At 44.2% G+C, this 12903-nt stretch overlaps 1 protein-coding gene across 1 annotated transcript in view; it reads right to left on the bottom strand.

Moving 5' to 3' along the window:
• LOC138676325 (TRPM8 channel-associated factor homolog) overlaps positions 1–12476 on the bottom strand; it is a 206022-nt gene extending 193546 nt beyond the window's left edge. Inside the window, exon 1 of the mRNA XM_069765511.1 lies at positions 12358–12476. The gene's annotated coding sequence lies outside the window, so the exon portion shown is untranslated. The remainder of the gene's footprint in view (positions 1–12357) is intronic.
• Between the last annotated feature and the right edge of the window lie 427 nt (positions 12477–12903).

Below are 12903 nucleotides of genomic sequence, written 5' to 3'. Positions count from 1 at the left end.
CCGTGGAGCGCTCCTGACCAGACCTAGGCGCCTCGGGCACAGCCTGAGAAACTAGCTAGCCCTGAAGATAGAAAAATAAGCCTACCTTGCCTCAGAGAAATTCCACAAAGGAAAAGGCAGCCCCCCACATATAATGACTGTGAGTAAAGATGAAAATACAAACACAGAGATTAAATAGATTTTAGCAAAGTGAGGCCCGACTTACTGAATAGACCGAGGATAGGAAAGATAGCTTTGCGGTCAACACAAAAACCTACAAACAACCACGCAGAGGGCGCAAAAAGACCCTCCGCACCGACTAACGGTACGGAGGTGCTCCCTCTGCGTCCCAGAGCTTCCAGCAAGCAAGACAAACCAATATAGCAAGCTGGACAGAAAAAATAGCAAACAAAAGTAACACAAGCAGAACTTAGCTTATGCAGGGCAGACAGGCCACAAGAACGATCCAGGAGAGAGCAAGACCAATACTGGAACATTGACTGGAGGCCAGGAACAAAGAACCAGGTGGAGTTAAATAGAGCAGCACCTAACGACTTAACCTCGTCACCTGAGGAAGCAAACTCAGAAGCCGCAGCCCCACTCACATCCACCAGAGAAAGCTCATGGACAGAACCAGCCGAAGTACCACTCATGACCACAGGAGGGAGCTTGACCACAGAATTCACAACAGTACCCCCCCCCCTTGAGGAGGAGTCACCGAACCCTCACCAGAGCCCCCAGGCCGACCAGGATGAGCTAAATGAAAGGCACGAACCAGATCGGCAGCATGAACATCAGAGGCAAAGACCCAGGAATTATCTTCCTGACCATAGCCCTTCCACTTAACCAGGTACTGGAGTTTCCGTCTCGAAATACAAGAATCCAAAATCTTCTCCACTATATAATCCAACTCCCCCTCAACCAAAGCCGGCGCAGGAGGATCAACGGATGGAACCACAGGTGCCACGTATCTCCGCAACAATGACCTATGGAATACATTATGGATGGAAAAAGAAGCTGGAAGGGTCAAACGAAAAGACACAGGATTAAGAACCTCAGAAATCCTATATGGACCAATGAAACGAGGCTTAAACTTAGGAGAGGAAACTTTCATAGAAGTATAACGAGACGACAACCAAACCAAATCCCCAACACGAAGTCGGGGACCCACCCAGCGCCTGCGGTTAGCGAAACATTGAGCCTTCTCCTGGGACAATGTCAAATTGTCCACTACATGAGTCCAAATCTGCTGCAACCTATCCACCACAGTATCCACACCAGGACAGTCCGAAAACTCAACCTGCCCTGAAGAGAAACGAGGATGGAAACCAGAATTGCAGAAAAACGGCGAAACCAAAGTAGCCGAGCTGGCCCGATTATTAAGGGCGAACTCAGCCAAAGGCAAAAAGGACACCCAATCATCCTGATGAGCAGAAACAAAACATCTCAGATATGTTTCCAAGGTCTGATTGGTTCGTTCGGTCTGGCCATTAGTCTGAGGATGGAAAGCCGAGAAAAAAGACAAATCAATGCCCATCCTAGCACAAAAGGCTCGCCAAAACCTCAAAACAAACTGGGAACCTCTGTCAGAAATGATATTCTCTGGAATGCCATGTAAATGAACCACATGCTGGAAGAACAATGGCACCAAATCAGAGGAGGAAGGTAATTTAGACAAGGGTACCAAATGGACCATCTTAGAGAAGCGATCACAGACCACCCAAATGACTGACATCTTTTGAGAGACGGGAAGATCTGAAATAAAATCCATAGAGATATGTGTCCAAGGCCTCTTCGGGACCGGCAAGGGCAAAAGCAACCCACTGGCACGAGAACAGCAGGGCTTAGCCCGAGCACAAATCCCACAGGACTGCACAAAAGAACGCACATCCCGCGACAGAGATGGCCACCAAAAGGATCTAGCCACTAACTCTCTGGTACCAAAGATTCCAGGATGACCAGCCAACACCGAACAATGAACCTCAGAGATAACTTTATTCGTCCACCTATCAGGGACAAACAGTCTCTCCGCTGGGCAACGATCAGGTTTATTAGCCTGAAATTTTTGCAGCACCCGCCGCAAATCAGGGGAGATGGCAGACACAATTACTCCCTCTTTGAGAATACCCGCCGGCTCAGATAAACCCGGAGAGTCGGGCACAAAACTCCTAGACAGAGCATCCGCCTTCACATTTTTAGAGCCCGGAAAGTACGAAATCACAAAGTCAAAACGGGCAAAAAACAGCGCCCAACGAGCCTGTCTAGGATTCAACCGCTTGGCAGACTCGAGATAAGTCAAGTTCTTATGATCAGTCAAGACCACCACGCGATGCTTAGCTCCTTCAAGCCAATGACGCCACTCCTCGAATGCCCACTTCATGGCCAGCAACTCTCGATTGCCAACATCATAATTTCGCTCAGCAGGTGAAAACTTCCTGTAAAAGAAGGCGCATGGTTTCATCACCGAGCAATCAGAACTTCTCTGCGACAAAACAGCCCCTGCTCCAATCTCAGAAGCATCAACCTCGACCTGGAATGGAAGCGAAACATCTGGTTGACACAACACATGGGCAGAAGAAAAACGACGCTTCAACTCTTGAAAAGCTTCCACAGCAGCAGAAGACCAATTGACCAAATCAGCACCCTTCTTGGTCAAATCGGTCAATGGTTTAGCAATACTAGAAAAATTGCAGATGAAGCGACGTTAAAAATTAGCAAAGCCCAGGAACTTTTGCAGACTTTTCAGAGATGTCGGCTGAGTCCAATCATGGATGGCTTGGACCTTAACAGGGTCCATCTCGATAGTAGAAGGGGAAAAGATGGACCCCAAAAATGAAACCTTCTGAACACCAAAGAGACACTTTGATCCCTTCACAAACAAAGAATTAGCACGCAGGACCTGAAACACCGTTCTGACCTGCTTCACATGAGACTCCCAATCATCTGAGAAGATCAAAATGTCATCCAAGTACACAATCAGGAATTAATCCAGGTACTCTCGGAAGATGTCATGCATAAAGGACTGAAACACTGATGGAGCATTGCCAAGTCCGAATGGCATTACTAGATACTCAAAATGGCCCTCGGGCGTATTAAATGCAGTTTTCCATTCATCGCCTCGCTTAATACGCACAAGATTATACGCACCACGAAGATCTATCTTGGTGAACCAACTAGCCCCCTTAATCCGAGCAAACAAATCAGATAACAACGGCAAGGGGTACTGAAATTTAACCGTGATCTTATTTAGAAGGCGGTAATCTATACAAGGTCTCAGCGAACCATCCTTCTTGGCCACAAAAAAGAACCCTGCTCCTAATGGCGACGATGACGGGCGAATATGCCCCTTCTCCAAGGACTCCTTCACATAACTCCGCATAGCGGCGTGCTCAGGCACAGATAAATTAAACAGTCGACCTTTTGGGAATTTACTACCAGGATTCAAATCGATAGCACAATCACAATCCCTATGCGGAGGTAGGGTATCGGACTTGGGCTCATCAAATACATCCTGGTAATCAGACAAGAACTCTGGAACCTCAGAAGGGGTGGATGACGAAATAGACAGAAATGGGACATCACCATGTACCCCCTGACAACCCCAGCTGGACACAGACATGGATTTCCAATCTAATACTGGATTATGAACTTGTAGCCATGGCAACCCCAACACGACCACATCATGCAGATTATGCAACACCAGAAAGCGAATAACCTCCTGATGCGCAGGAGCCATGCACATGGTCAGCTGAGTCCAATACTGAGGCTTATTCTTGGCCAAAGGCGTAGCATCAATTCCTCTCAATGGAATAGGACACTGCAAGGGCTCCAAGAAAGACCCACAACGCCTAGCATACTCCAAGTCCATCAAATTCAGGGCAGCGCCTGAATCCACAAATGCCATGACAGAATAAGATGACAAAGAGCAGATCAAGGTAACGGACAAAAGAAATTTTGACTGTACCGTACCAATGGTGGCAGACCTAGCGAACCGCTTAGTGCGCTTAGGACAATCAGAGATAGCATGAGTGGAATCACCACAGTAGAAACACAGCCCATTCAGACGTCTGTGTTCTTGCCGTTCAACTCTGGTCAAAGTCCTATCGCACTGCATAGGCTCAGGTTTATGCTCAGATAATACCGCCAAATGGTGCACAGATTTACGCTCAAGCAAGCGTCGACCGATCTGAATGGCCAAAGACATAGACTCATTCAGACCAGCAGGCATAGGAAATCTCACCATGACATCCTTAAGGGCTTCAGAGAGACCCTTTCTGAAAATAGCTGCAAGCGCACCTTCATTCCATTGAGTGAGTACAGACCACTTTCTAAATTTCTGACAATATACCTCTATCTCATCCTGACCCTGACATAGAGTCAGCAAATTTTTCTCTGCCAGATCCACTGAATTAGGTTCATCGTACAGCAATCCGAGCGCCAGGAAAAATGCATCGATATTACTTAATGCAGGATCTCCTGACGCAAGAGAAAATGCCCAGTCCTGAGGGTCGCCACGTAAAAAAGAAATAATGATCCTAACTTGTTGAAGTGGGTCACCAGAGGAGCGAGGTTTCAAAGCCAGAAATAGTTTACAATTATTTTTGAAACTCAGAAATTTAGTTCTATCTCTAAAAAACAAATCAGGAATAGGAATTCTTGGTTCTAACATAGAATTCTGAACCACAAAGTCTTGAATATTTTGTACTCTTGCCGTGAGCTGATCCACACATGAAGACAGACCTTTAATGTCCATCGCTACACCTGTGTCCTGAACCACCCAAATGTCTAGGGGAAAAAAAAGGCAAAACACAGTGCAGAGAAAAAAAAATGGTCTCAGAACTTCTTTTTTCCCTCTATTGAGAATCATTAGTACTTTGGGCCTCCAGTACTGTTATGATAAGGTAATTCAGTACCACAATGGACATAGAAGTCAGAGCACATACAGTGACCTGACAATAACCCAAAAACATAGAACAAGCTCTGAGACGTGGGAACTCTGCTGACCGCAATCCCTAATCCTCTCCAACCACACTAGAGGCAGCCGTGGATTGCGCCTAATGCTTCCTATGCAACTCGGCACAGCCTGAGAAACTAGCTAGCCTGAAGATAGAAAATAAGCCTACCTTGCCTCAGAGAAATACCCCAAAGGAAAAGGCAGCCCCCCACATATAATGACTGTGAGTTAAGATGAAAAGACAAACATAGAGATGAAATAGATTTAGCAAAGTGAGGCCCGACTTTCTGAACAGAGCGAGGATAGGAAAGGTAACTTTGCGGTCAACACAAAACCCTACAAAAAAACATGCAAAGGGGGCAAAAAGACCCTCTGTACCGAACTAACGGCACGGAGGTACACCCTCTGCGTCCCAGAGCTACCAGCAAGCAAGAAACAACAAAAAAGCAAGCTGGACAGAAAAAAACAGCATACAAAATAGCAAAAGCGGAACTTAGCTATGCAGAGCAGCAGGCCACAGGATCGATCCAGGGGGAAACAGGTCCAATACTAGAACATTGACTGGAGGCCAGGATCAAAGCACTAGGTGGAGTTAAATAGAGCAGCACCTAACGACTTCACCACATCACCTGAGGAAGGAAACTCAGAAGCCGCAGTACCACTCTCCTCCACCAACGGAAGCTCACAGAGAGAATCAGCCGAAGTACCACTTGTGACCACAGGAGGGAGCTCTGCCACAGAATTCACAACACCCCACATTGGGGAATTGGGCATTACATTACATTGACTGACGTTATATGTCAGTCCTGTGGCACAGGCCCTGTTATTATAGAATCTTTAAAGATGAAAAATAATGCTCTATCAATGACTGTACATATCTCCTGCAGTATTTGGGAGTGTATCCCAACCAGGCCTGGGAATTTGTCAACTTTATTGATTTTTAGACGCCGCCATACTTCCTGCTGGGTTAAGCAGGTGACATTTAATGGAAAATTTTTGAGGGAGATGGGACAAAGTTTGTGTGGGTGCTAGCCTCTGTTGCGTTAGCAGCCAGCTCCTGTTCCTCCTCCTCCTCTTCAGCCTCCACCTCCTTATTGCTACCCAATCTGCGCTGAGCAGATGAGATGAGGCTGGGCTGGGTAGTATCTCCCTGTGTTATGTTTTCCGTCATCTCCACTTGGTCCACATGCAAAGCTTTATGTTTAATTGTCAAAAAAGTCTGTTTGAGTACTATACAAAAAGTCTTTTTATTGAAATATCATATAACAATATTTAGTAACAAGAATCAATAAAAACCATGATGACATAATGGACAAGATTAGTCATAAAGCACTTGGGTAAAAAAGTCTGGAGTCACTACTTAAAAGTACATATATCGGTGGAAACACAAGATGATTGCCAGTCTTCCTCAGTCTAGGTCTTCATACAAGGTCTCGCCTTGTGGGGTAAGGACTAAGGATGATTCAAACCAACAAAATTTCACACAAAGCAGGTTCTACAGTATATATGACAATGGTTAATTTTTGGAACAAAAATATTTTGTGAACTGTACCAGGCCAAGCGATATTTCAAAATTTTAAGCCACCGTAATGTAACAATAACCGCAATAAACCATATGGATGACTTGAATTGAATCCAGAAACTTTTTTTAAAGTAAAGTTGATATGCTCCTACACTATTAAATGCTTTGCAGAATATGCAAAGCTAAGAAAAAAGTATAAGAAGGGGAATACAGTTATGCTCTTCACGTATCTGCTTCTTCTTCTCCCTTTGGAGGCTGGGGGGACTGCCTCCACCTGCTTCCTGAAGCCCGATTCCCAGGTGCCTTAGCTGTAATTGACCTGGCTTCGGGTAGTGCCTGAGCCCCCCGACATGTTCATTTCTCAAAAAGGGTTCATCCTGCTCCCTTCCTTCTTAGATCACACCCACCGCATACCAGCAATGTTGACCCTCTATTTTGAGGAACGTGATCTCTTGCAGCCTTCGAGGCAAGTGTTTCATCTCTACTGCCCACTGGTTGAATGAGATGTGATGATGGGTCCTAACTCTTCTATGACCCCCTGCTGGTCTTGCACATTGATCTCCACCCAGGATGCCATCTGTCTGTACCTTACGGATAGTGGGCCCGCTATAATTTCTCCAGCCCTGGTACAGGCTCAACTCTTTCTCTCTTTTCACCAGCTGAGGTCTGCTCACTAATTCCTGGATCCTGGCTTGCCCATCCGCTGTCTGCAAGAACCTAAGCGGTGAAGGATGTGGTGTAGGTTCAGGCCTTGGTAGTTTTGGGAAAGTGGCCAGTTCCGGACTACAGACTACTGCCACCTTCAGTTTTGCGCCGGCTTGGTCTGGCTATGATATTCTTTTGGTCGCTCTCTCGGGAGTATCATGGGATTCTGCCATTTTGTCACCTTGTCACCCACTGTGCATGTTACACTGTATGGATTACTAATTGAATCCACAAAACTTTTTGAACATTTTTTTGGGATGTTATATACCAAATAAATGTATCCAAGAGCACATACTTAATACTCTATGGATGAGTAATTGTATCCAGAAAAAAATGAACCCTTTTTTTTAGTTTTACATATAACCGTAATGAACAATAACTGCGTTAAACTTTATGAATGACCAATTGAATCCACAAAATGTTTTGAAACCTAAATATATTAAAAGTGTAGTTGATGTACTTTTACACTCATAAAGGCTTTGCAGAAAAGGCAAAACCAGGAAAAAATTTTAAGGAGGGTCATCCAGTCATTCAGATACTCCTGAAAAGCAACATCTAATTTGCCTCTTTAAAATATTTTTAAAGTGTACACTGAACAATAAAATACACTGGCGCTAAAACTCTATGTGTAGGCTCCACAAGTGCCGCTGGTATCCCAATCGGATAATGTGCCCAATCCGACAGAAAGAACCAAAAAGAACCAATATACAACAGTGGGAATACCGCGCTACAAGTGGCTAATGCTGATGGACGTACAGGATACTGCTATATCATATAGGAACTGCTAAAGTTCCTGCACGGCAGTTGCTATTAACTATACAGGTGACTACTTAGGCTCTATACTTGTATGTATTAGATCGCACCCATTAATAGCAACTCCTAATGATCTATACCTTACTTGGTGTAGCCGTGTAGATGTCGATGCACTGGTGAGCTGTTAGCTTCAGACCCAGATGCCGAACCTGTGCTTCTAGAAGTCCGCTGCATCGGAGAGTAGTCACGTCCTTGTAGAAGGTGAATGTGCAGGTGTCAGCAACAGCCGTTGGTGGTGGCTGTGGGTATAGCAGGCGAGGACTGCTTGGATAGCGTGTAGAGCCAGAGACGTCCCGGCCGGAGGCGTCCCTGGATACACGCGGAAGATGGCCGACACCGCCGAGCAGTGAGTGACGTCACTTGGCCTAGGGGGACTCAGTAGGGTCAATCCTAACCTACGCGTTTCGAAGTGTCACGCACTTCTTCATCAGGGTTACCGCCCACTGTCTCCAAACCCCTTTATAGACGTCCTGCCCGTACTCCGCTGTGTGCTAACACCTACATGCAATTGTGTATTCCTGGACGTTCGTAGTCCCCCCCCCCCCCACCCACAATGCCGGCAATTCCAAATGTGCACACCTTACATACGAGCAGGCATACATTTGCCCCTTGTGTGTAGTATGTAATTAAATGCTTATTATGACCATATTATTATTATTATTTTTATTATTATTATACATTTTTATAGCGCCATTTATTCCATGGCGCTTTACATGTGAATACGGGGCAAATATAGACAAATACATTAAACATGAGCAGATAACAAGGCACACGAGTACATAAGGAGGGAGGACCCTGCCCGCGAGGGCTCACAGTCTGCAGGGGGTGGGTGAGGATACACTAGGAGAGGGAAGAGCTGGCTGTACGGCTGTTCAGTAGGTTGAGGATCACTGCAGGCTGTAGGCTTGTCGGAAGAGATGAGTCTTCAGGTTCTTTTCATACATTATGTATGACTAGACACAATGAGTGCCGAGAGATAGGATAAAAAGGCCAACTGGTAATATATTAGGTGCATGATGCAAGTAAGTAATGTAGTTTGAAAAGAACGCCTATCATGTCCGTAAATTAAAACGTCACTTTTATTAAGAACATAAATATAAAAACCCCGGTAAATATATAAAAGACATAAATAGATAAAAGCGAAGGGTTAATTATAAAGACAATAAGAACAAAATTTAAAAATAATTGTATTTATATTTGTAAAAATATATATATGTGTATATGGTACAAATGATAATAAAAATGCCCTATAGCAGTTTGGGGCATGCATCAGTGATAATCATATATTACCAGTTGGACTTTTTATCCTATCTCTCGGCACTCATTGTGTCTAGTCATACATAATGTATGGTCATAATAAGCATTTAATTACATACTACACACAAGGGGCAAATGTATGCCTGCTCGTATGTAAGGTGTGCACATTTGGAATTGCCGGCATTGTGGGTGGGGGGGGGGACTACGAACGTCCAGGAATACACAATTGCATGTAGGTGTTAGCACACAGCGGGGTACGGGCAGGACGTCTATAAAGGGGTTTGGAGACAGTGGGCGGTAACCCTGATGAAGAAGTGCGTGACACTTCGAAACGCGTAGGTTAGTCTTGACCCTACTGAGTCCCCCTAGGCCAAGTGACGTCACTCACTGCTCGGCGGTGTCGGCCATCTTCCGCGTGTATCCAGGGACGCCTCCGGCCGGGACGTCTCTGGCTCTACACGCTATCCAAGCAGTCCTCGCCTGCTATACCCACAGCCACCACCAACGGCTGTTGCTGACACCTGCACATTCACCTTCTACAAGGACGTGACTACTCTCCGGTGCAGCGGACTTCTAGGAGCACAGGTTCGGCATCTGGGTCTGAAGCTAACAGCTCACCAGTGCATCGACATCTACACGGCTACACCAAGTAAGGTATAGATCATTAGGAGTTGCTATTAATGGGTGCGATCTGATACATACAAGTATAGAGCCTAAGTAGTCACCTGTATAGTTAATAGCAACTGCAGCGCAGGAACTTTAGCAGTTCCTATATGATATAGCAGTTTCCTGTACGTCCATCAGCATTAGCCACTTGTAGCGCGGTATTCCCACTGTTGTATATTTTTAAAGTGTAGTTTCTGTATTCTTACACTCATAAAGGCTATTCACAAAGTATAAAGCCAGGAAAAAATTATAAGGAGCGTCACTCATACACCCTTGAAGGCAACAACTGGAGGGCCTCATACATATATTGAATATTAAAAACGCTATGTGCTGCTGTGGTGTGGAAAGCCTAATCCAGGCTTTTTTCATTCTATTGAGAATGAGTCTGTCAGCATTCTCTGTTGACTGGCAAAAACACCTTCTATGACAGAATCACTGACTAGGTGGATCAGGGAAACGCAGTAGATATAGTATATCTTGACTTCAGCAAAGCATCTGATAAAGTATTTCATACCATCCTTATGGAAACATTACCAACTATGGAATGGATAAGGCAACTGTTAGATGGATTCATAACTGGCTTAGTGATTGGACCCAACGAGTGGTCACTAATGGCTGCACATCCAGTTTAAAGAATGTCTCAAGTGGGATTCCACAGGGCTCTGTCCTGGGTCCTGTGTTGTTTAACATCTTTATCAATTATATAGATGAAGGAATGGAGGGTAAACTGATTAAATTTGCTGATGACACAAAGCTAGGAGGCATAGCTAATACTATCGAAGAGAGAGAGGGGATTCAAAAAGACCAAAACAAACTGGGACTGTGTGCAGCAACTAACAGAATGACTTTTAATAAGTCCTACATCTAGGCAAGAAAAATGAAAAAGTATATACAGAATGGGATGAAGAGGTATATACAGAATGGGATGAAGAGGGCTAAGCAACAGCACATGTATTTGCTTTATTCACATTTGCACAAAGAAAGACCAGAAGCAATGGGATGAAACTGAAAAGGAGAAGATACAGATTAGATATTAGATAAAACTTTTGGAACTTTTGGAACATGAGGGTGATCAATGAGTGGAGCAGGCTACCACAAGAGGTGGTGAGTTTTCCTTGAATTGAAGAGGCTGGAGAGACATCTCTCTGAGACGATTTAGTGAATCCTGCATTGAGCAGGTGGTGGGACCAGATAACCGAGGAGGTCCCGTCCAGCTCTACGTTTCTATGATTCTATGAACACCTATCAATTATGAGCCCCCAGTTCACTAAAAACCCGCTCAGACAAGACTCTAGTGGAAGGGCAGCACAGCTCCTTCAAATCATGCACTGTAGTACTCAATTACTGCAGTGCCTGACACCTGTCAGTCTCAGTTTAATCCCCTTTTAACCACTTAGCATTTAAGGGGTTAATTGACTCCAATTAGTTCCAAAATTGGTTGGAGCCAATGCTGTAGCGTATCAAATGTCATATATAGCTGACACCAATGGGATTTTCGCCTGTTTGGGGGTTATATACACTTAATTTTCAGTGCTGTGAAAAAGCAGCACTGAGTATTATGTCTCCTTAATGGCCTATGTAAAAACGCGTATCAGCAGTCATTAAGTAGTTAAGCTGTTTATGCCAGAATTGTGGTGTAAAACACCTTAATAAGTTACAATAACTTGGAAGTTGAGCAACAATATTGTAACATTTGGCATTTACACACCAGTCCTGACAAGGTAAGTCATTCTGAGAGTAGCATTGACTGGACATGGGTGGAAATGCACTCTGCTATGCCGCCCATCAAATTAATTAGAAGTCCTCTGGAGTATATTTCTGGCATTGGCTCATTCCGGGTAACAGATGCCCCTAATTTATCAAGCGGCATGCGCCACTTAATGAATTAGGTACACTGTACTCCAGTGAGTCTCTTCGTTATAGGGAATTTCCGTGTTTGGCACAAAAGTCTGGAGTCACTCTATGTGACTGCAGACTTCTAAATACTCACAGCGCATTCTGATTAGACATGTGGCTTCAATCAAATAATTTGTATTGAGTGAGGCTGCACATGTCTACCTAGGATGTGTCCGGGAGTATGTATTTTCGCATACTTGTGTTCCCATGACCACCTTCTCCATGCCCTGAAATTGGAGAATCCTGACAGCAAACGCCATGCGCACTGTGAGGATTCACAAGTCTTCAGTCTCATAGAGTGCATACATACTTTCATTCCAAACCTGGATAAGCCTTTTTAAGACAGGCTTTCGCTATGACATTTTGAATGAATCTACCCCTATGTGTAAAGTCTCACTCATTTTTCACCTTGTTTATTAATTTAGTCTGAAACTGAAATGGCTTTAGGGAACAGGATAGGGGAAATAAAGGGTACATGAGAGAAAGGGCACATCAAAGCAACAAAACATAATAGAAAAAAGCCTAAACAACAGTCCTATTCATCATTTGGTTTATTGTGCATTACCTGTGTGAGAAGACTTCAAACTTGAAAAGTGAGACGCAACTGATGATCAATCAGCCCAAAATGGTCACATTAGATACAGCTCACACTATATACAGGCAGCGTTGTGACAAGATAATGATAATGTGGGAATAGTAAAGAAATATCACCAGTGTTTGAGAGTTTGCTTAAATAAAGAATCTTGTGATGTTCATGTGTTTAATCTACGTTGGTGGAGCAGTTGATTATCAACATTCAGTACACAAATAGTATCGGCTATATCTGCTCACTGAAGATTTTATTAGATTTTATAATGTACTATACATGGCATACTAGTCCCGATTCATCATGCCTTTCACCTGTGTTTTTGTCCAGGTTTGTGTATTTTGCGCCTTTTTTTGCTTGCATCCAATTATCTGTTTACACCATTTTAAAGTCTATTTTACTTGTTCTATGTTTTGTGGGTGGAGTTTAGCAATTCATAGAATGATAGAGTTGGAAGGGACCTTAAGGGTCATCATGTCCAACCCCCTGCTCAATGCAGGATTCACTAAACCATCTCAGACAGAT

Source organism: Ranitomeya imitator, chromosome 4, assembly GCF_032444005.1.
Source record: "Ranitomeya imitator isolate aRanImi1 chromosome 4, aRanImi1.pri, whole genome shotgun sequence".
Lineage (NCBI taxonomy): Eukaryota > Metazoa > Chordata > Amphibia > Anura > Dendrobatidae > Ranitomeya > Ranitomeya imitator.
The sequence above is the reverse complement of the archived record's forward strand: the minus strand, read 5'-3'. Positions and strand labels throughout refer to the sequence as shown.